Genomic DNA, 23,766 nt, shown 5'->3' with positions numbered 1-23,766 from the left:
GCAATGTCATAACCTTGATTCAGGTTACAACCCCAAAATTGACCTTGCGGGTGCGGGTCACGACTTTGACCTTGAGATTTATTCGTGATATCTGGGTTGTTCATGAAGTTTTGGGACTTTTTCGATCCCAAGGTCAAGGGTCAGGTCAAAGGTCAAGGCCCCATTCGAAAGGTCAATGAGTTGCCTATCCATGGTCATGACCTTTGATTTGCCGCGCAGACCAGGGGCCCCACCATGTGCCCGGGAGCATCGAACTCAGTAGATATTTTGGTGACCTTGACCCTTTCTGATGACCTTGACCTACCGGGGTCATGTGGACCAAGATGACATTTTGGAAGGTCAAGGTCCAGTGGTCCTGACTTTATTAGATGGGCCCCTAGGGTTCAAAAACCAAAATACTTCCGGGGCCCCTAGCGGGTCAAGGTCACGACTTTTGGTTGGCGATTTTAAAAAATGAAGAACAAATGTTGGGTCAGTCTATCGGGTCACCAAACCCCGGGGCGATCGGATGACATTTTTGGGGCAAATTTCCCTAGAAAGTGAAATAGCCGAGCATTACAGCGGTGTGGTCTAAGGGCAGATAACTCGCCCATCCCAAATCGGATCCGACGACCTTGAGGTCGTGGCTATTTAAACTAAATTGACCCCTGGGAGTCTCGTGGTGACCTTGGTTTGACAATCAGAGGTCAAGGTTCGAACTGCTATATATGACGTTTCGATAACGTTATGACAATGTTGTGACAACGTTTTAACAACGTTGTGACAACAACCTGTATATGAAGTTTTGATAACGTTGTGACAACGTTGTGACAACAACCTGTATATGACGTTTTGATAACGTTTTGAAGACGTTGTGACAACGTTGTGACCACGTTGTAACAACGCCGTGACAACAACCTGTATATGACGTTTTGATAACGTTGTGACAACAACCTGTATATGACGTTTTGATAACGTTTTAAAGACGTTGTGACAACGTTGTGACCACGTTGTAACAACGCCGTGACAACAACCTGTATATGACGTTTTGATAACGTTGTGACAACAACCTGTATATGACGTTTTGATAACGTTTTGAAGACGTTGTGACAACGTTGTGACCACGTTGTAACAAAGAGGTGACAACAACCTGTATATGACGTTTTGATAACGTTGTGACAACAACCTGTATATGACGTTTGAATAACGTTTTGATGACGTTGTGACAACGTTGTGACAACAACCTGTATATGACGTTTTGATAACGTTTTGAAGACGTTGTTACAACGTTGTGACAACGTTGTAACAACGTTGTAACAACGCCGTGACGACAACCTGTATATGACGTTTTGATAACGTTGTGACAACGTTGTGACAACAACCTGTATATGACGTTAGAATAACGTCTTGATGACGTTGTGACAATGTTGTGACAACGTTGTGACAACAACCTGTATATGACGTTTTGATAACGTTTTGATGACGTTGTGACAACGTTGTGTCAACAACCTGTATATGACGTAAATACAACGTCGAATATTGGTCGAAAACACGTTGTACAACGTCACGACCAATATTGACGTTGTCACAATGTTGTAACAACGTTGCGTGCCCGCTGGGATATGACATCCTTTAAAAATCAATCCATTTGAAACGGCCATCGCTTCTCGTTCCTTTTTTTTTTTATAAGGGAAGATAACCCTATTCATGTCCATTTATTGAACGATTTATATATAAATAATGTATATATTTCTAAACTCTAAACGTTAAACTCTAGAAACGAACGATGCATTCTCACAGTGTGATTGGACTGTGTCTATATATAAAAATAGTATTGTGCAATTGCTGAAGGTAATCTTGCTAATACTTGAGTGTAACCGATCAAAGTCTTGAATTAATGAAACCGCCTAATCAACATACCGGGGTAGCGAGTTGTAACACCCTTCTCAATTAAACTTAAGTACCCTTCTCTTATTCTTTGCTTGGGGATACTTGAGGAGAATTACCTTTTGGTTAATTCCAAACCTTGTCTCCTGAAAAGGAGCCTTTGCGTTTTGCTTACTTTATCTGAGGTTCGTGATTGGCCTAATATCAATCACTGGTGGCAGAGTTACTATACCCCAAACCCTGTCGTCGGTTATTAACCAGCGCTACACATTCTTTAAACACAACAGACTAAAATCTGAATTTGATTCGTTTATGCCTTGGTGTGGTACAAACAGAGATAGAGGTTGACTTGATGGATTTTTTTTTTTTTGGCTAGGCCTACTTGTTATCTTGTGAGGTTGGTTGTGGGGTTGACAAGTAATGTATACCTGGTAGGGATTGACGACCATGCTGAATCCAAAGACAATGCACTCATATTGCACACCTGACAATAGTAAATAAGTTCCATACAAATTATTTGCACAAACTTGACATTGAGTATTGGAGTTGATTCATCCGATTTTATGAAGATTGTTTACCTTTACATTTGAAGGACATGTAACTCTGCTCTTTGGCCTACTTTAATATATTGTTACTGTGACAAAATGCTCCTGCTGATAGTCAAACCCACGACCCCTGGCATTAATTCCAAATATACCCCTTGCCCAAGTGAACCAAAGGGAATTCTCCAGGACCAAGTCGGTAGAAAGTATATACAGTAGAATCTGTATTAGACAGCCACTCAAGGGTATTTTCATGACTGACCGCTTAACAGGAGTGGCCTCTTAATAAAATCTCAGTGTTTTTGTGCTGACATCAATTAAATATTACGCTTGGGAGCATTGGAAGCAAACATCAATACTTGCATCGGTAAATTTGGCCGTCGCTGAAACTTGCTTGGATCGAAAATTCTTTGATTCAAATCTCCGACATAACTTCTCTGACCTTGTCATTTTGTACCAACATTGATACTACCGTCTACCATTGTGATGCATTCGATAATATTGATCCATTTTTATGAAGAAAATCCATGAATTAATTTTATTTTATCAAAAAAGCACCGCTGAATTTGTCACCGATTTTCAGGTGGTGTAACTCTGTATGTAACATAGGAGGCGCTTAAACGGCTGTTTAGCAACAAAGTGCGTCAATGGAAAAGAGATGATCGTGTCAAAAATCGGCTTCGTCAGTACTTTTTAGTTTATTCAATCAGTGTCAAATAATGTTTCATTACATGTGAAAACAATGATCAGTTTGTCGTTTAATAAAACAAAAGATTAATTAAAAGATAATCCCGGGTTTATTGTTATTTTTTTTACCTGATCAGTGGGGGGCCAGTTAATTAACTATTAATCACGGGATTAGCCGGGATGTTACGGCAAGATGGTATCAGTCAACAGTGGCCGTTGAATGAGTGATGTTTTGTTAAATTTATTAGTAAAATAATGACCGCTGGTCGCGTTAGAGGAGTGACTGTTGATTAAAGAGATGAAACAATGGAATTTTACGGGGGGAATTTATCGTGACCGCTTACATGGAGATGTCACTGAATAGGAGTGGCTGCTCATACAGATTCTACTGTACATAAATTTGAGATATCACCGGACAGAAGAATCAAAGCCTCCCCAGATATATACAAAAAATCACACAGAATACCGAATATTGACATCTCTGCTACATTTCAATCTCCTAATTTGTGTTTAGGTTTGTGTTAGTTGACATATTACAGTATGGTATGTTGTAAGAATGGCCATCTGTCTAGAAGCCATGGTAATTGATAACTGTTTGCTGCGCTAATATACCTAGTTTATTAACCATGTGTTACACAAATTGTCTTTTACTTGTATTGATTATAACATTTACCTATGATTATTACGTTCCAGCACAATGCGTCGCTTTGTTCGTTCAGATTACTCTTCTATAACCTAATAACAGGTGATATAGAAACACACGATATTCAATACAAATTGTTCACCATGTGATAGAATCCTCCAAATGATTATATTACACAAATAAGACTACTATGGCCAATTTGAGATTTTGTCCATTGTGGTTTCTTATCAGTAATTGGAATTTACAAATGAATTGTGTATTCTAAACTTGATTATGTCAAGTACTTCCATTTGTATTTCTTATCAGCTTCCCGGTTATTAACTGATCAGATCATGAGAAGTAACAAAACAGATGCAAATATTAACTATGGTAGAAACTGTAGAGGCGGACCCCCCCCCCACTTACGAAAATATGAAATTGAGACGCATTAATGAAATTTCTTCCAGTTCTAATTGTTTGTTGATCTACATTATATAGGCAGTACATGATGGTCTTTTTTATCTGTTATCTGTTCTGTTTTTCCAGGTCAGAAGATAATAATTTTAGTGGTACCTGACAAAATGTTAAATTGTAAATGGGGCTTAACAATATTGCAATGTCTGTAGGTTGAACCTCCATATCAGCATCATGAAATGAAACCGATTGACCTTATCTTTAACCTTTCAAGCTGTTTTCTATACTGACATCAATAAATAGTTTAATGCTACATCTGGGTCTAATATAAAACCCAGGTAATATTATTGAACTATTTGCATAATAAATAGGTGTATATCAAGGTTATAGGCACATCATAAAGCTGTGCCTTTAGCCATCATTATCTAATGTTATCAATCAATCATCTTCGTTGTCATCATTATCATCATTTCTATGGTAAAGGCATCCCAGTGTCATTAAATATAGATTTTGTCAGTCCAATTCTTAATTATATAGCTGTAAATTATATAGCTGTATTTATCTATCTGGCAAGAAAAAATATGTGTATATTATCAAAAACATATAGAGACATATATATCTATATGGGGATTAAGTGCACTTGACACCCAGATCCCGTTTCTCGAAGGGTACATAAGTTTATGTACACTGGTAATTAAGTTCAATAGACTCATTGAATTTCCATCTATGTGTACATGTTACATGTGCTTTGTGAAATGGACCCTGATCATTTTGGAACTAACATGTTTTGAGACCAGTTGACCATACTATCTTCTAAAATACTTAAAGCAAATTAATTATTATATACAGTCATAGAGGGAAAAATATGAATAGATTGGATACAGTAACAAGCAACTAATGCTTATGTAAAACTGCTTCCAGAATAGGGTGACATGAATATAATTTTAATGATAGCTGGTAATGTAATATAATAAGAATGATTATAAATATCAGGGTTTTAGTTAAAAAATGATATGGAAAAAGGGGTGTATGAATAGAAAAAAAAAAGAGAAACAGTCAAAAGAGAAAAAAAGATTTGAACCTTTTCATTAGCCCAGTTGGTACAGAAAAGTAGGAAGTTTAATAATATGATATGGAAAAAGGGGTGTATGAATAAAAAAAAAGAGAAACAGTCAAAAGAGAAAAAAAGAAGATTTGAACCTTTCATTAGCCCAGTTGGTACAGAAAAGTAGGAAGTTTAATAACCCCATATCATTATTTTTATATTTCATGGCTATTTGATTAATGTTAATAGATCTTGCCATACAATGTTCAAGTACTGCACATGCTCAGGTATTAATGGCAGCACGCTGGTTGACAGTCCTTAATAAATAAGCTATTTCATGTATTGTGACCTGCATATTACACATTTTGATTCTGTAATTTTATTTTCCTGATCTCTTGACATATTTTATCCGAATAGACCATATATATATACCTCTTTTCTGCATCATTCTCATTGACACAAATTTTTTTACCCTCTAATGAGATTGTATAGAAAAGTGATTTATTTATATACAATTTTTAAAAAAATAATAATAATTTCTAATCAATTATATGTTCAGAGAAATACATAGTTTATGCCTGCTTAGGTCATTCTAGGTCATTATTATTTTGTCGTTTGTGAATCATACATTACTAATTGCTTCCACTTTGTCTTGTAGGATATGTTTTTGTTTGTGCATCACAAATGGCGCCCAAAACCATAGAGTACATGACTCATGTACTGAATTTAAAAGGTTCATTGTGTCTTAAATATTGGATATAAGGATCCCATATTTTCATGGCAAGATAACAGCATTGAATATTATAGAAAATATTGAGTTAGAGGCTTAACTTCTTTAACTGCAATGACAATACTAGCTTCACCATCTGAATCTCTTGGATTGTCAATCATTGCTTCAGGAATAAGATAAAATTTTTCATAAATTGTAAATTGCACCCAAAACTGACTCCCGAAACTATGCCTCAAACTGCATGAGATATGTGAATAGAGTTTTATAGGACCATTTACTAGTTCTTGTTGGTGCCACAGCTGCTCATGTGATTCATTAGGTCATTTTCGGCAGGCCAAGTGCAGCTAAAGAGTTATCCCTAATCTCGGAACTTCATTGTTTCTTAAAATTGATTTATGATTAGCAGACCAGGTGAGATCTGAAGGGCAGAACACTTTTCTGTGTACATATATTATAGGTCAGTACTTGGTGTGTAACATCTTCATAGAACAAATTCAACACTGGTTTACTTTTACAGAACTTGGAAAACACCACCTTAATGTTTAGTACTACTTAAGGAGTTAAACGCCCCCAATATAAAGTATTGAATTGGGCTTAATGTAATGTGTTATTTCAGTTAGTGGTAGAGCAAGCCCAATTGGATTAAATTTTTGTTTCAAAAGATTAATCAATGCAGATTCACTTATTTCCTATTATTGTGTCAGTAGTATAACAAAAAATCAGTTATACCTTAAAGGAGCTAAATCACTAATATTTGGGACCTAGAAATTGACATAAATGGGTCGCAACACATATAATAATGTAATATGAATGTATATAAACTGATTTACATTCAATCGTTTCCATTTCAGTTATATTCGGCGAAATACGCTAGGAGTGTCAATAGAATGGCTATCTCTAGCGTCTGGTTATTCCAGTCTACAAAAATAGTATTTTTTGCGCATGCTCTCCAGAAAAGAATATGAGGTCACCGTTTGACATGACTTGTGGTATATGTCTAGCCTCGTCCGTCGAGTCCCTTGTTACAAATGGCGCTGAAACGCATTATGGTACACGATTCGTGTGCCAATGGTAAAATGTTTATTTTGTCTTAAATATTGAATATCAGAAGCCCATCTTTTCCAGGTAAGATCACAACATCAATGTTGATTTAAATTGACAAATAATTCATGTTTTCAATGTCGAAGACTTTGGATGATCGTTAGAGACTTAGCTACTTCAACAATGACCTTATCAATATGTAGGCATATTTTCAAAACAGATTAACACATAGCTATTTAAATTCCACCTCGAAGTTAATCCAACAAGTATATTTATACTAAAAGGTTGCTTTAGAATATTGAGATTTACTGCCAACTGTATAAAACATCTGGCTAAGTGAAGCAAAAAGTGTTGACAGAACATTAGTCTTCGATAATAAATTATTCAACAGTTATGGAGGAACGCTAAAGTAAAGCAGTACAGAATAGAAAAACCAACATAAATGGTTCCTGTTAAAAACAATTTATTATGCATATAGAGGTCTCTAGAGAATTCATTTTCCACCGATTAATATAGAATTACTGACAAGGTCGGTCTTTTTTTTTCTTTCATAGCATAATATTACTTAACATTAACACAAAACTGAACATAGGCTTGAAATATAGTAGTATGTAGAGTTAAAGATAAGTCCCCTTTAGAACCAAGAAAGGTTGTATGTTATGATCTTCTCGAAGATATAAAATTGAAAAAATCCTCATGAAGCAATGGTTTTGAGCACTGCAAACCCATTAACCACTGCTATACTTACTATCAACTATTTTGATTAGTCAGCAAGCAAACTTAGTTGACCAATAAAAACAGTAGTCCACAATTGTTAACTAAATGTAGGAGTGGTAAATTAGCTGATAATGCTGTATGAATTTATTTGATTTGTTTTATTTAGTCAAATCTAATTGGTAGATTACCATTTATCATTATTAACTCTTTATATTATATGCTATTCCAAAGGAATGTCAATCTGTTTATGAAACACACAAAAAATTTACAACTAACAACAAAACTATTTTTATACACCCACATTTTCATGTGGACGTATGTTGTCGTCGCCCCTGGTGTCTGTCTGTCCATCCACTATAGTTTGTGGACTCCCTACAGGTCACAATTTTTACCTGATTTCAACGAAACTTGAAATATAGGTTTATCTCCCAAAGCGCGGTTCCTTTACTTCATGGATTATGGCCCCTGATTGTACGAAAAATCACGTTTTTAGCTTGTGGACCCTATAGAGGTCACAATTTGAAATGTAAGTTTGTAACCCAAAGATCTTGATTCCTTCCGATATTCATGCATATCAGACTGTAACTTCCTGAATTATGGCCCCTGATTGTACGAAAAATCATGTTTATAACCCACAGATCTTCGTTCCTTTTGATATTTGTGCATATTGAACTTTAACTTCCTGAATTATGGCCCTTAATTGTACAAAATTTAGATGTCACAATTTTTATCCGATTTAAAAAAAAATGTGTGGATATATCACCGGTGCACACTAGGATCTTGGTTCCTTTTGATAATCGTGCATATCCGAACTTAACTTCCTGGATTATGGCCCCTGAATGTTCGATATATCGCATTTTTAGCTTGTGGATTCTCTAGAGGTCACAATTTTTTATCCGATTTTAAAAACTGTTTAAATATATCACCATTCCACCATAATGAAGGATAATGGAGAGGGGGCCTATAGGCTTCTGCCTGTTCTCCAATCCAGTTTCTGTAAATAAATATTATTTAGTAAAAAAAAAAAAAATTAAATTTTGGGAAAATCGAAATGAAACTACCTGACAAAATGGCTATTCTTTGTATGCAAATTGTGTAAAAGTATGAAATATGAAGGTTGTGGACCCTCTAGAGGTCACAATTTTTATCCGATTTGGTTGAAACTAATGAAACTTAAAATATATCTTTAGATCCCAAAGATCTCAGTCCCTTTTGATATTTGCACATTTCAAACCATAACTTTCTGGATAATGGCCCCTGATTGTACAAAAAATCGCTTTTGTTTTTAGCTTGTTCTCTATCCATCTCTTGCGAAATGTGCGCGTATCTTGCCTGGCACCCACTGTTTTTAAGCTTAAGTTCTCTGTCCATCACTTGTAAAATGTGGCTGTATCTTGCATGGCAACCGCTTGTTTCAATCAAGGTTATGTAATGCAGAACACGGCATATGTGTCTATCGGATTAAAAGAAATGCACTTAACATACTGGCCATTACCGTGTAGTTTCTTTTATTTATGAATGGTCAAGTCAAAATTATCTATTTCCAGTTTTGTAGATCGATCATCCTTTAAAGCCTTGTACACACAGTACGTGTGTATATTTAATGTGTAGGCAATCTCCTTTTTTGAACTGTTATATTGATTATAATTCATTTTATTCGGTTCCTCATAATAACTAAATAATTGTTTGATACATTCCTGAATATCTCACTTAAATTTCATCTTGAAATTGTAGATAACAATAATCAAATATTCAAGGGGTTATATGATTCATTTTTTTTCCTTTTCTATTACAATATCTAATGCAAATCTTGTGTGCCTGATAAAAAAAAAATGAATACAGTTATGCAAAAGTGTTGTGAATTACAAGACATTGTACAAAATTTATACTTTATCCCAAAGATGACTATGCCAATAAGTGTTATGTGGAGAACATTTTGGTAGCAGAGAAGGAGAGAGAAATTGGGTTTATCGTCCACTCGACACAAACTGGTTCAATTTTATTTCGATAATTCACTTGCATGTAGAGATCTTTAGCAGTGGGAGGAAACCGAAAGACCCGGAGAAAACCTACAAGGTTGGACCCTACTCCTTGTCACGTATTAGCACGGAAGGACAGGTTTCACTGGTGCCCGTTACGCTTAACGAATGTCACTTCCCATACTACTAGTGAAACATTTTATCAGATTCCGATATGAACAGACCACATGTGTCAAAAATGGATGCGAAATGACTATTTGTCAAGACATATTGACTTGTGAAAACCTTACAAATCGACCATATTTCGGCAATGGATAAAGTTAGAAATTATTTTGTAAAATCGAACCGATCGCATATCTATACACTATTAGTCAAAGGAAGTTCGTAAATGAAAGGAAATGAAAATGAAATGTGGTTCAACGCCCTACTGTTCGGCTTTGACTGGGGTAATGAAGACGGGAAGTTAGTGAACAGTATTATTAAAGGGTAACGAATAACACTCTTTAGAAAAAAATATAACTTTTTTTTCAAAATCACTATAAATAAATGTGTTGGGCAACACAACATAAAACGTTATACTTTTGGACAATTGCATAAAGTTATAAACTATCTTTTGGTATCTATATGTTCACTATGATTTGGAGTATTCAATGAGAGAAATAACAGATTTAAAATTTAAATAAGTAAAAAAAAAGGTCCATTTAAAATAGGTTTGTTTAATACAGGTTTTGCAAACATGCCGTCATTTTTGATGACATATTATAATGAACAGTCGCAGTAGGCATCAAATGGTGCGAATGTCAAGAATATCAAACAATATTTGATTCTTTTGAAAAGTGACTCCTTCAAAAATGCCTATTTCTCGGAAATGGCAAAAATTGGAAATAATTCATGGATTTTCATTTGATATTATATATCAGTCCTACATGTTTATGAAAGCTTAGAATAAGAATATTAAAAAATGAAAAAGTGATATGCATTTAAAAATGGTTATGTTTTAGCTTTTAAATCTAAATTGCTATAAAAGGAAATTCAAAAACCGGCTCCCGTCTTGCTCTGCTTATTTACGAGGGCTATCCAGATTTATTAGCTAAATTGAGATAAAATAACATCATTTTGTATCATATGCCATTAATTTTGTGTTAATCGGATAATTATTATTCAGTTCATACGCTTAAAATAAAAACTGCATCTTGAAAAGGAGATAATTTAGATAAATATTTTTTTATATATTTATTTATAGCTGATAAGTATATTTTTTTATATACAGTAGAATCTGCATTAAGCAGCCACCCAAGGGAATTTTCACAACTGACCGCTTAACGGGAGTGGCCTCTTAATAAAATCTCGTTGCTTTTTGTGCCGACATAAATTAAATATTACGCTCGGATGCATTGGAAGCGGTAAATTTGGCCGTCGCTGAATCTTGCGCCGAACGAAAATTCTTTACTCAAATCACGGACATAACTTAACGGGAGTGGCCTATTAATAAAATCTCATTGCTTTTTGTGCCGACATAAATTAAATATTACGCTTGGATGTATTGAAAGCGGTAAATTTGGCCGTCGCTGAATCTTGCGCCGGACGAAAATTCTTTACTCAAATCTCGGACATAACTTCTGTAAACTTGTCATTTTGTACCAACCTTCGATACTACTGTCTACCATTGTGATGCATTCGATAATATTTATCCATTTTTGTGAAGAAAATCGATGAATTCATTTTATTTTATCAAAAAAGCACATGAACAAAAAACATCGCTAATTTTATCACCTATTTACAAGGGGTGTAACTCTGTATGTAATATTATAGGAGGCGCTAAGAGAGATACTAGTTGATCATGACAAAACTCGGTACTTTTATTTTATTCAATCAGTATCAAACAATGTGTCGTTACGCGTGAAAACAATGATCAGGTTAGTCGTTTAATAAAACAAAAGATTAATTAACAGATAATCCCGGGTTGATTGTTATGTTTACATTTCTTTTTACCTGATCAGTGGGGGTCCAGTTAATTAACTACTACTCACGGGATTAGCGGGGGTGTTACAAAGAACGACAAGATGGTATCATTCAACAATGGCCGTTGAATGGGCGATGTTTTGTTGAATTTATTAGTAATTTAGTGACCGCTGGCCGTGTTAGAAGAGTGACCGTTGAATAAAGAGATGAAACAACAGAATTTCTACGGGGGGAATTTATCGTGACCGCTTACAAGGAGATGTCGCTGAATAGGAGTGGCTGCTCATACAGATTCTACTGTATTTATTTACAGCTAATAAATACCTATGTACTATTGAAAATCAAAAATGTGTTTATAAAAATGTCATATTTCCAGACTTTGCTCTCAAAAACAGATTCGCCCAATGAGTAGTTTCTGCAAAATAAGCAAATTGGAAAAAGAACAAAAAATAATCGGAACAAGAACAATAGTGTTTCACACATGTTTCACCGTGTGAAACCCCAATAAGTATTACTGCTGCAAGACAAACAGTGAATTTTTCTTCACTGACACTAAGTATTTCTAACCCGAATGCACCAAATGTGTAGATCCCTTTGTGCAATATGCAAGTGTCCCATTTAACGCAGATGCAGTCATAATGATTATGTTCTAAGAATGGGACAATGTCGAAATATATGAAATTCACAAGAGAATAATGGATTTTATTGAACTTTTAGACATTAAAGAGCAAAGATACATTATGGGAGATTTTTATAAGGAGTTAGCCATTCTTGCTATAATTTTTAACAGTTCAAAAATAGATGATGAAAGAAGAAATTGAAAATTTCAGTCAAATTACTTTATTCTGAACATAGTTATCACCAGTGTAATTTTTGACTAGAAATGGGATTGAATTCCATTTTCACCGATTCTTAGTATGGCCGATCGTTTGATTGACAGGCATTTACTCCACCTAAATAATCTCTGCTATCTTTTGTCTCCTGTCATCATATCCGAATTTGTGTTTTACCTTTTTGGATTTTTATAATAATTGGACAAAATGAGTGAGAGGGTAAATTTTCATTCTTACTTGTATTTTGTGCATGCATTAAAGATGGGTTCCCGCGTACTGGGTGATTTAATGGTATATATGGACTAAAAACATATTCAAACTAATTAATTTGTCATAATTATGCTTCAAATCCTTCTCAAACATTGTAATTGCGAAGGAATGCCCTGCTATTAAAATTCGATCAAACCAGGTCATGTTTACTTCACAACTTGGAAGTCAGAGGAGAATTCATTGCATACATAAGATGATGCTGTCTTTAATCGCTTACTATTTATTACAAATATCGAATCCTAATTAAATTCTCGGATTATCTACTACCTGTGTCTTTTTCCGTCACTTTTATCTCAGAAAGTATTGTACGTCTAACTCTTCATAGCGTTTATCAACTTGTTCATCAAGCGCTCAATGTTCGCGTGTGACCTTTGACATCACCCATGCAGAAATTCTTAATCGTCGGGCTGTTGATTAGGGGAACCCTTACATTTTTGTCCTGTATACGCTCAATGAGTGTTTTTCGGGGAATGCAGTATTTTTCTAGTAAGATTGGATATCTCTACTTTCCATATATACAAAAATTGCCACACCTTTAATGGAAATAACCACCCGATAAATACTTTTCTGGGAACCCATCTTTAAATCAATTGAATATAGGACATAATATTATAATACAATTATGATAAATCTATAGGTATACACCAGTGGAGTTGTGCCTATTGGGGAAATAAAAATATTTTTAATGATATTATTAAGACAGAAGACCTGTCCGTCTGTATTAGTCATCACACGGTCTCCAGGAATTGTATAATTTGTCATTATCTGTGATTAGTTTATTGCACTTTAAATAGTTTAGATGTCATTTGTTAAGGCATAGCTCAACAGCAGCCTCGCTTCGTATACTCTATCATTTAGCCTCGATCCGGGAATATGTTTAAGGCTCCATGAAGAAAGCAACAGGATGACAATTCCAGGTATGTCACTAAGTTTTAACCATTCATATTACAAAATTGAAGAAATGGCAAGCAATTTTTGAGTAAGAAGAGTATCTCCTGGAACAGACAGTAACAACATGATTTCAACCTAATCTCAACGTTAAATCCTACCATTTGATAAGTTTAAAATGAAATGGAAATAAAACTATGAAGTATTAATGATATACATAAGAATTTTAATACACAGTCTACAGAAGACGGTACAATTTGCTTCTTCCTAGACAGTAGGCTATTTCACATTAAAGTCATTGGGTCTATTATAGATTTAGTATGGCTTTTTGCAAATCAATCATATGGATTTTTTTTCACTCAAAAAGATTTCTTAGAATTCTAAATAAATTGCAAACCAGGGGCATTATTACCGGCATATAATATGGATATTCTACAAGTCCAAAGTGATTTCATGTGTCAAGACTTATGATGCGTTTACACTGACAACTTTCGATCCAAAAGTTGAAAATTTGATGTAGTTTCCTGATGTGATCTATTTTGCTGAGTTGGTTGAGACTTCAATACGAGTTTAGGAGGATTGCTGATGGGTTCACTTCAGGAAGACCAAGTAAATTATAAGCTTTAAGGCTATTTAAATTTTGTATACCTTGTCACGTCCATCAATATAAAAATACTGATTTGGTGTAATTTAACTGATCAGATATGTTTAATTTACATGTATGAGTATAGTTTATAAAACTTGATGTCTGTCTGGATACAGGTCTTCCCCTGAGATATTATTCTTTTTTCCAGACAAGAAATAAATGTGTAATACATTAATTCCAGTCTGATTATAAAGATATACGTGCAAATGTGCAATGTTCTCATCAAGATTTTCATTGTCAATAAACATATATACTTATCTATATACATGTAGTAGGACATTATTAGGATGAGTAATGGCATAAGCCACAGTGATACTAAATAATGACAGTTTGTACGTGAAGTTTTCTACACCTATGGTGATTTAAGACAGCTCTTATAGATCTCCTGGAGATACATAGCAGACAATAAAAGTGGTGAAGCCAATTAGTGTTGTTCAGGTTTTTCATGAGTGTGTCATTAGAGCTTATTACTGTCATTATTCTAGGAACTACTGTACATTAGGGAAACCAAGAGAACGACCAAACGGGAAATAATCAACTTAAACTCCTGCCCTTTCTTCAATACTATCTCCGCTAAACAATAGAAAAATCAACACACATACTGTTGCCATGATTGATCTTGATTGTTCGGCTTTTGAATAATGTGAAAGTGGCCAATGACGATTTTTTTTTGATCCATTTATTGTTTACCTGTACTTATTTAGAAATTTGCATGATAGTAGGCCTGTCGCTCAAGAATGATTTTTCCTGGATTTCAAAGTCTTAAACATTTGTGATTTATTGTTGTGGAACCTTCATGGAAACATCTTCATTAGCTGAAGTCGTATTTAAGAGAAGAACTTATTTTTGATCAAAAAAAATGTAGGGCACACAATCCGTATGCCAACACTAAATCCACCAGTGTAGGATAATGTTCAGGGACGTACATATCGATTTTGTTTGGGGTGGTGTTTAGCAAAATTGCGACCGACTGATGCACATGCCCCTAATACGATTGACACAGTCAGGAGCCAAGAACCACAGGTGCATTTTTTTCTAGTTGCCAGTGGCGGATCTAGAAGCTGGGAATAGGGGGTAGGGAGCGATTCCAAATCTAGGGTGCCATCCAGAATCCCACCCCACAAATGCTGGCCATAACACTGAGCATCCCCATAGTTTGAATTGCCTATATAGTTGTTCGCCGATCGACGATCGTTATCTCGCCTTAGGTGCAGTGGCTATAACACTGAGCAACCTGAGAAAATTTTGAAAAATTGAATCAATATCCTAACATTTGAGATCATCACTGAGAGCAAATTCTTGTGAATGAGAGAACCAGAAATGGGAGTCAATGGGACAGAATCTCGAGATCTGTCCCTGTCAATTCCGCCTGTTTTGCACGAGTTGACAGAACATTTGTACAGTCTAACGCCCCATGTCTCACACCCCACACACCAGTGGTACTACTAACTGGGCAGTTCACTATAACCGTGAATATGATAGTACTGACACTGTATAAGACCGCAGAGGAGTGGTAGAATGATGCCATAATGGAATCAGGTATGTACCTCAGTTTTTAATTTTTTGGAACTGTAACTGTGAATATGATAGCGATGAGATAGTATGACAGAGGAGTTGAAAAATGATGACAATGGAATTGAGCGGTGTAGGCGCAAAATTTTTTTTAGATTATGTAACTGAGCTTTTAACATTTTGTGACTGGGCCTGAGGGACTTTGTCTTATGGGGGCACTTACTTGGTCTCTGAAATGTCATTTTCTAGGCTTTGGGGGATGATTTTGCAAAATTCTGATGGTCAGAAAATACAACATGAGTAAAATACGTTTTAATTTCAATTTGGATTAAATATACAACAAGTAAAAGTTCAATAGATCACCTTAACATTTCATAATTTAAAGATTTTTTACATATTTCTGAAACAAACTATGCTTCCGATAACTTCTTACCAACTGTTCGACTAATATTTTTCATATGACAATCAAGAATATATTTTGAATTATCAAAATTTTCGTAACAAGCTCTCTCAATTTCTTTAACCAACATACTCATAACGGAAATATTTTTTTCAAACATGACAAGTTGACTATATTTTATACTATACCGTTGTAATTTCACACAAAATTTTCCCCTTCTATTTTGGCATTGTTTGTTTATCTCATTACTTCATTTAGTCTGAGACCGACTGCAGTGCGCACTTTTTTTCAGACTGACTATTTTTTTTTCCTCGGGGGAAAAACATTCCTTAGACCAACATACTCACAACAGAATAAGAATGAAAAACATTTTATCAAACATGACAAGTTTACATGTAGGTCCGCGGATTCATGCAAATACATATATTAAGTATTTGAGACTTTTCCCTTCTATTCTGGCATTGTTTGTTTACCTTATTAATTCATTTAGTCGCTGATGCATGATTTTGGGACCGCCTGCAGTAACTGAACTTATTTTGAGACTGACTATTTTTCTCCCTGAGGGTGAATTTTTTTTTCTTAGATCAGATCAACATATATACAAAACAGAATAAGGGTAAAAAACATTTTTTTAAACACAAGTTGACAAGGTTAATTTATACTAAAGTTTTGCGTGAGTAGCGTGACGTATGCAATTTAGCTGCACAGATTCACGCAAATACATATTTGGGACTTTTCCTACTATTTTTATTTTTGTTCCCCCACACACCCACATTTACGCCCATGATAAGGTTAGGAATCTGATCATCACATATCTTAATGACCTTGAAGACAAGTGGTTAGATGACTACTGCTTGACCTACCCTTACTCATTTCCCCTGTTGGAGCATGCTTGAGGCTTACCAGTAGTTACCTTTGTAATGTAAGATTATTTCTTTTAGTCTCTTTATATTCCAAAGATATATAGGTTTTAAATGATACTCTTTCTTAAGGAGTTTCAAGTTGATAGGCATCTGGGGTCTAAATCATGTTCATCTTTGGATCGTCGGATTGTCGCAACTTAATTTGTTGACTTCTTCATTGTTGAATTTCTCTGAAATAAGGAAATATGTCTTTTATTATGCAAATCTTTATATGACCTACTTTTCTAGAAAGGACTGATACTTTTTCTTATAAACTTTTAGTTTTCCTGTGAAGTCCTCCATTTCCACATTATATAAGTGCCAAAATGTAATTAAGTGATGTTTGCAATTCTGAAGAACATAAATGTAACCTTGTTAAGAAAATCTAGCAACATTTTCGAATAATGATTTCAGTTCCATATTTGCCTTAAACTGTTGATAGTTAAATACAAACTGTTGATAGTTAAATACAAACTGTTGATCGCTCTGTCTAGCATTTTAAATGTTAAAAATGACAGATACCCAAAATACAAACTAACATTTTCATAGGGTGTTGGCTGAAATTCCCTAAACTGCCTGGATAACCTTGTCTATATTTTTGCAAAATTGAAGTTGCCTCTGTTGGCTATACTAACAATACACCTTGAATAACTTGTGGTAGTGAACATACAGAGTGATGGTTTCCTTGACAGTGTTATGGTGGATAAGTGATCGCCATGATTACAATTAAACAGTAAAATTCCATAAATGAGTTACATATTGATTTGAAAACTTTAGAAATTGTAATTGGGCTACATCTTAACACATTCTTAAACACCCATCTATAACAACAAATACCCTGGGAAATCTATAGTTACTGCTCTTTTGAATCATCTGATGCATTGTCATCACTGTTATTGTCATCCATCTAGATCAATGGTGATATCGTCAACTAAAGGATTTTGATCTGAACTGTTTAATGTATGAAGTTCTTTTGGAAAGCAATATATACATATATATGTTAATACTATGAACATGTTTTTCAAAAGAACTATTGTTGTTAATCTGAGGTGACTCTCCATATTTTTTTAAAAAGATGCAAGTATTAATATAGAAATAAAGAAGCTTAACCTGGAATTCCGGTAATGAATGTTGAAAGGAAACAATTTATTCGCAACATGCTGATATATATAAATATACCTGTGTATTATTTTTGGCTAGAATGTTAAAAGGGTTGACAATGTAAATATTGTGTCAAAAGCGCTTTATGTGGAGGTATATAGATGTTTGTTTTTACATCAAATAGAAAGATATCATTATCTGAAACACATCAACATGTAAAAACGGGGCATCTTCAATATTAATAATAAAAGCGTGTGTGTTCTATTGATCTTTTGTTAGGTCAAAACAATATTACATATATGAACATTAATCATCCTATACATATATATATATTATACATATTACATCTAGATTACTAGTAGGCTTACACTGTAATTTAAGTTGATGTTAATCCAGATTTCTCATCATTTTGTTGGGTCTGTTATTTGTTCTAATGTTAATTAAGTAAAGTATCGTTTAATCATCATGGGACCGGCAGAAAAAGCCTGATATCCGTTTGTTAGGCCATGTGTGGTTATATATTTATCGATTACCATACAGACACTGTCATTCGTGCACAATTTAATAATTTCTCTAGAGAACACCCAAGTCCGACAATGTAAGCTTTTTCAGGTAGAAAACGATACTTGTCTTACTAATCGATTCGACAAGTTAATGGAAATCTAATGCGTATATGTTGGTCATACACGACTAATGAAACGTGTCAAGGTATGAGCGTGACTGACCTCGTACATAGAACAGAGACAGAAACTTGTGTGTGTGAATGTAACTCTAGTCTCTATCTTTCATAATGAAATTATATAGTAGGCTACTGTCGATCCCAAAAAAACAATCGAATTGAAAATCCATAAATACAAAATGACAAATCAGTGTAACTAAACCAAGCACTACTGTTATATGTAAATTATGACAGGGAAACTTAGATTGGATTTAAATAGATTTCCAGTGATGCTTGACAGGGACATAGTGAAAATTTTCTTATAATTTTGCTGTGTATGTTTTAGCTTCAGTTGTTTTTTTAGGGTCTAAAATGGTACAATTTGGTTTTAATAATTTGCTTGTGCATAGGTGTCATAGAGAAAGCTGCAGTGAATGAGTAAGGTACTGGCTCGCTAACCTGAAGGTGCTGGGTTCGATCCCGGTTTTAGCCAAGAAAGTTTCTCAGAATTTTCCGATGTGGTTTCCCCTTGTCAAATGGTACAGGACGGAGGGTCTATGACAAGGAACAGCATCTAGTTGTTTCGGTTTGGACAAAAAACTAATGTTTTCTGTACACATTGGCATTCACGTTAAAGAACCCATGACAGTTGGAATTCCATAGTAGGTCTAGCATACAACAGATAATTTTATCCAGAGGTGATTTAGTAAAGCAAATTGGCGATTTAATGGTTTCGTTTGTGTGATAATTACCAAATCTAAAATGCTTTAGATAAATCATATTTTGGGGGGCTAGTAATTCAATCTAAGGTGCTTTGGTAAATCATCAAATCACACTATACAGTGATTTATATTATTTAGTTACCACAAGCAATAATAGCTGTGAATAAGTGAACATGTATATTCTTTCTATTGCTTTAACTAAGGCAATAAAAGTATTTTACTCTCAGTTCATTGTATTTCAGGCTTGAATAAACCACTTTTTACAATATTTCACTTCATATTTTTTTCGGAATAAAAAAGGTTAATGAATGTGCTGGTAGACAATGCTATTTTTAATAGGACAATCTTTATGGATAGATTTTCTGTTTTATCACTCTTTGTCAAAGTGCTTAAGGTTTACTATAAATTAAATCACTTATATGTCATCAAATTGAAATCACTATAAGCAATAAAACCTACGATTGACCCCTGAGGTCAAATATATGATAACAGAGATTGTGAATGACAGTGTCATGATGTACCATTTCTGCAGTGGTGTAGCAGGTTGGGGAGGTGCAAATTTTTCGCTATGTTCCTGTTTATTGTCCCCACCTTTAGACTAGTAAAATGGGTCTGTCTGTTCGTCTGTCTGTCCGTCACACTTTTTGGGACACAATAACTCTGCTTCTACTTGAGCCAGAATTTTCAAATTGGTGTAGGTGTTTATTAGGTGAATGCCTTGACTTAGTTCGTTGATGAGGCTTTTCTACTTAGGCTAAGCAGAAATATGCAATTTGATTTGTCGATGCTTTGGGACACAATGACTTTGCTTCTAATTATAATTCAGTCTGAGATATGAAAATTGTTGCATAGTTTCATTACATCAATACCTTGACTAAGTTTGATAATGAGCATTTTCGGCTCAGGTTAAGCAAAGTGATAAGCAATTTGATAAGTTGAGACATTGGAGCTTGTCAACTTCTAATTGAGTGAGAATGGTGAAACTTGGCGTATGTCATTACATCAATACCTTGACTAAGTTCGACTACCTTGACGATCAATTTAATCGGTCAAGACTTTGGAGCTCGTGTTACAAAGTGCTCCATAACTTGTATCATATTAAGACTATATTTTACACATATAAAATATTTATTTAGATGCACTAAACTCCACATGTTATTGATGGTATATGATATTGACTGTTCACCTCTACAAACCTCTTCATAACGCACATATTCGTTAAGAGTATCGAATGGTTAGCATGCTCGCTGTATCATAAGGTCTGTCATTGAGCTAGCTGGCGTGGTTTCGATTCCCCGGTTGTATGTGACAAGGAGTTGGGTCGCCTGTCCAACCTTGTGGGTTTTCTCCGGGTCCTCCGGTTTCCCCCCACTGCTAAAGACCCCTACGTGCAAGCAAATTATTGAAATAAAGTTGAACCATATGTTAGTCCCAAAATGACCCAGTTTGTGTCAAGTGGACGCTGAAACTTGGCATATATCATTACATCATTACCTTGACTGACGTGGCGTAAATCATTACATCAATACCTTGAATTAGTTCGAATACCTTGATGAGCAATTTGATTGGTTGAGACTTCAGAGCTAGACAACTTTGATTCTGATTAAGTGAGAATGGTGAAACATCAATACCTTGACTCAGTACGAATACCTTGATGAGCAATTTGATTGGTTGAGACTTTGGAGCTAGACAACTTTGATTCTAATTAAGTGAGAATGGTGAAACTTGGCGTATATCACTACACCGCTCACTAAGATCGAATACCTTGACAGAGTTTGATGATGAGCAATTTGATTGGTCGAGACTTTGGACCAAGTTTGATAATGCAAATTTTTTATAGTTTCATTACATCAATACCTTAACTAAGTTTAATAATGAATATTTTCTCAATCCGTCTAATCACTAATAAGCAAAATGATTGATGCGATTTCTCAAACAATAAGGGGCCATAATCCAGGAAGTTACGTTCAGATATGCACAATTATCAAAAGTAACCAAGATCTTAGTGTGTAACGGTGATATATTGACACATTTTTTTTAAATTGGATAAAAATTGTGACCTCTAAATATTGTACAATCAAGGGCCATAATTAAGGAAGTTACGATCCGATATGCGCAAATATCGAAAGGAACCAAGATCTGTGGGTTATAAACATGTATTTCAGGTTTCATCAAAATCGAATGAAAATTGTGACCTCTAGAGTAACCACAAGCTAAAAACGTGATTTTTCGTACAATCAGGGCAATAATCCGGACAGACAGGGGCGGCGACAATATACATGTCCACATGAAAATGTGGGTGTAAAAGAATTAATAATTACATTTTCTATTTGGCGGGATACATCAGCCTCACTGTTGGCTTGTTCATAATTATGCCCTCTGTTTTTTTTCTTCAATTTTATATTTCTACCCAAATATAAGTAACAGTATTAATTTATGCATGTCATATCATGTATTTTTCTTCCTTTATTATAAACAAACTAATAAATATAAATTATGACAACCTGTGTGGGGATGCCAAAAATTGTCTTTTGTCTGGGTTCTGAGAATCCTTAATTCGCCACTGTATGTCTGTGAGCATATTGTTTGTAAGCTGTTAATATGTAATATATCCGACTTCTATATTGAGTGACAAACCAATTAAATGTTGTCTTTGCCCGAGATGAGTTCACATATATAATAGCTGGTTTTACTTTTTAGATTTTAGTTTTTTGTTATTATTATGTCGAATTAGGATCTGTGTAGTCCATCTTATATTGTTTTAGTGTTGGCACTGTGCACTATCTCTTACTTTAAATGAAATGAAGTGGAGTTTAACATACTCCTTTTTATACACCAAAATTTTCATGTGGATATCAAGAACAATATGTCTTGGGCAATATAGCCCGGTTGGTGCTGACTTGCCATTTTATTTTGCTCCGCCCACATTTTCATGTGGACATATATTGTCGTCGCCCCTGTCCGTACGTCCACAATTTGTCTGTGGACACCCTACAGGTTGCAATTTTTATCTGCTTTTCGACGAAACTTGAAATATAGGTTTTATCTCCCAAAGATCTCAGTTCCTTTCGACATTGGCATGTATCGGACCGTAACTTCATGGATTATGGCCCCTGATTGTGTAAAAAATCACGTTTTTAGCTTGTGGACACTCTAGAGGTCACAATTTTTATCTAATTTAGATGAAACTTGAACTGTATGTTTATACCTTTCGATATTGGCATGTATCGGATCGTAACTTGATGGATTTTTGGAAAAATCATGTTTTTAGCTTGTGGAGACTCTAGAGGTCACAATTTTTATCCGATTTTAATGAAGCTTAAAATATATGTTTCTATTCCCAAGGTCTGGGTTCCTTTCGATACTTACACATATCGGAGCCTGGGATAGAAACAATGCCAATATGAACTAAAGCAATTAAACAAATTATTTAGTAATGATAAGTATTGAACTACTAAAACTAAGCATTTTCAAGTTTTTATGGGTTTATGTTTATATACAAACCCACAGAATTGGTTTCTCATGAATAACCAGCAAATGATTATGTTAGTCTCAGAACAATTCAGTTAATTGGATTTCCAGCTGATAAGATTCTTTTTTTTTCATTATGAATAAGCTGTATACAAGCTATGTGCAAATTGCTGATAAATATATAATGCTGTTCTGATTTTCAAGTTAACGGCAGCATCATTCGCTTATAAAACACACGTTTCCACAGTAAATTAATGGACTGCGGTTAGCTCTTTCACATACCCTTCTATTATTAATGGGGAGTTATGTGTGAATAATAGCCGCTCAGGAATAGCTTACATTAACTATGTTGATTAGCTTTTCGATTGAACACATTGTGCTAGCAATACACCGTAGATTGAATTAGGTTTAACATCCAATTGAATTAGCATTGATGAGCATATAACGATACACTTCGACAACACTCAAGAGATGTTCAGTCGATCAAATTCATAGTAAGACAATCCTATAGGTTTTCTTCCACTTCCATTAGCAAGTTGTGTTGGGTTTATTTGGGTTTTTTTTGGGGAGACTTTTTTTCTACAAATGAAATTTTTGGATTGTTATTTCTGTTCATATTACTTACGAAGTGTGAACACAAGAATACATTTTACATTTCCCTCTTATGTTATATTATTGATTTGACTTTTGAAACCATTTTGAAGGAAATAAAATGTGAATCACCAAATTTTGAATGCATGATCTTTCACCTACAAGTC

At 34.6% G+C, this 23,766-nt stretch overlaps 1 protein-coding gene across 1 annotated transcript in view; it reads left to right on the top strand.

The window, feature by feature from the left end:
- The window catches only part of LOC126818232 (ras-specific guanine nucleotide-releasing factor 1), a 173,135-nt gene that overhangs the window by 57,021 nt on the left and 92,348 nt on the right, over positions 1 to 23,766 (top strand). The gene's annotated exons all lie outside the window — the stretch shown is intronic.

This window comes from Patella vulgata, chromosome 4, assembly GCF_932274485.2.
Source record: "Patella vulgata chromosome 4, xgPatVulg1.2, whole genome shotgun sequence".
NCBI classification, from domain to species: domain Eukaryota; kingdom Metazoa; phylum Mollusca; class Gastropoda; family Patellidae; genus Patella; species Patella vulgata.
The sequence above is the reverse complement of the archived record's forward strand: the minus strand, read 5'-3'. Positions and strand labels throughout refer to the sequence as shown.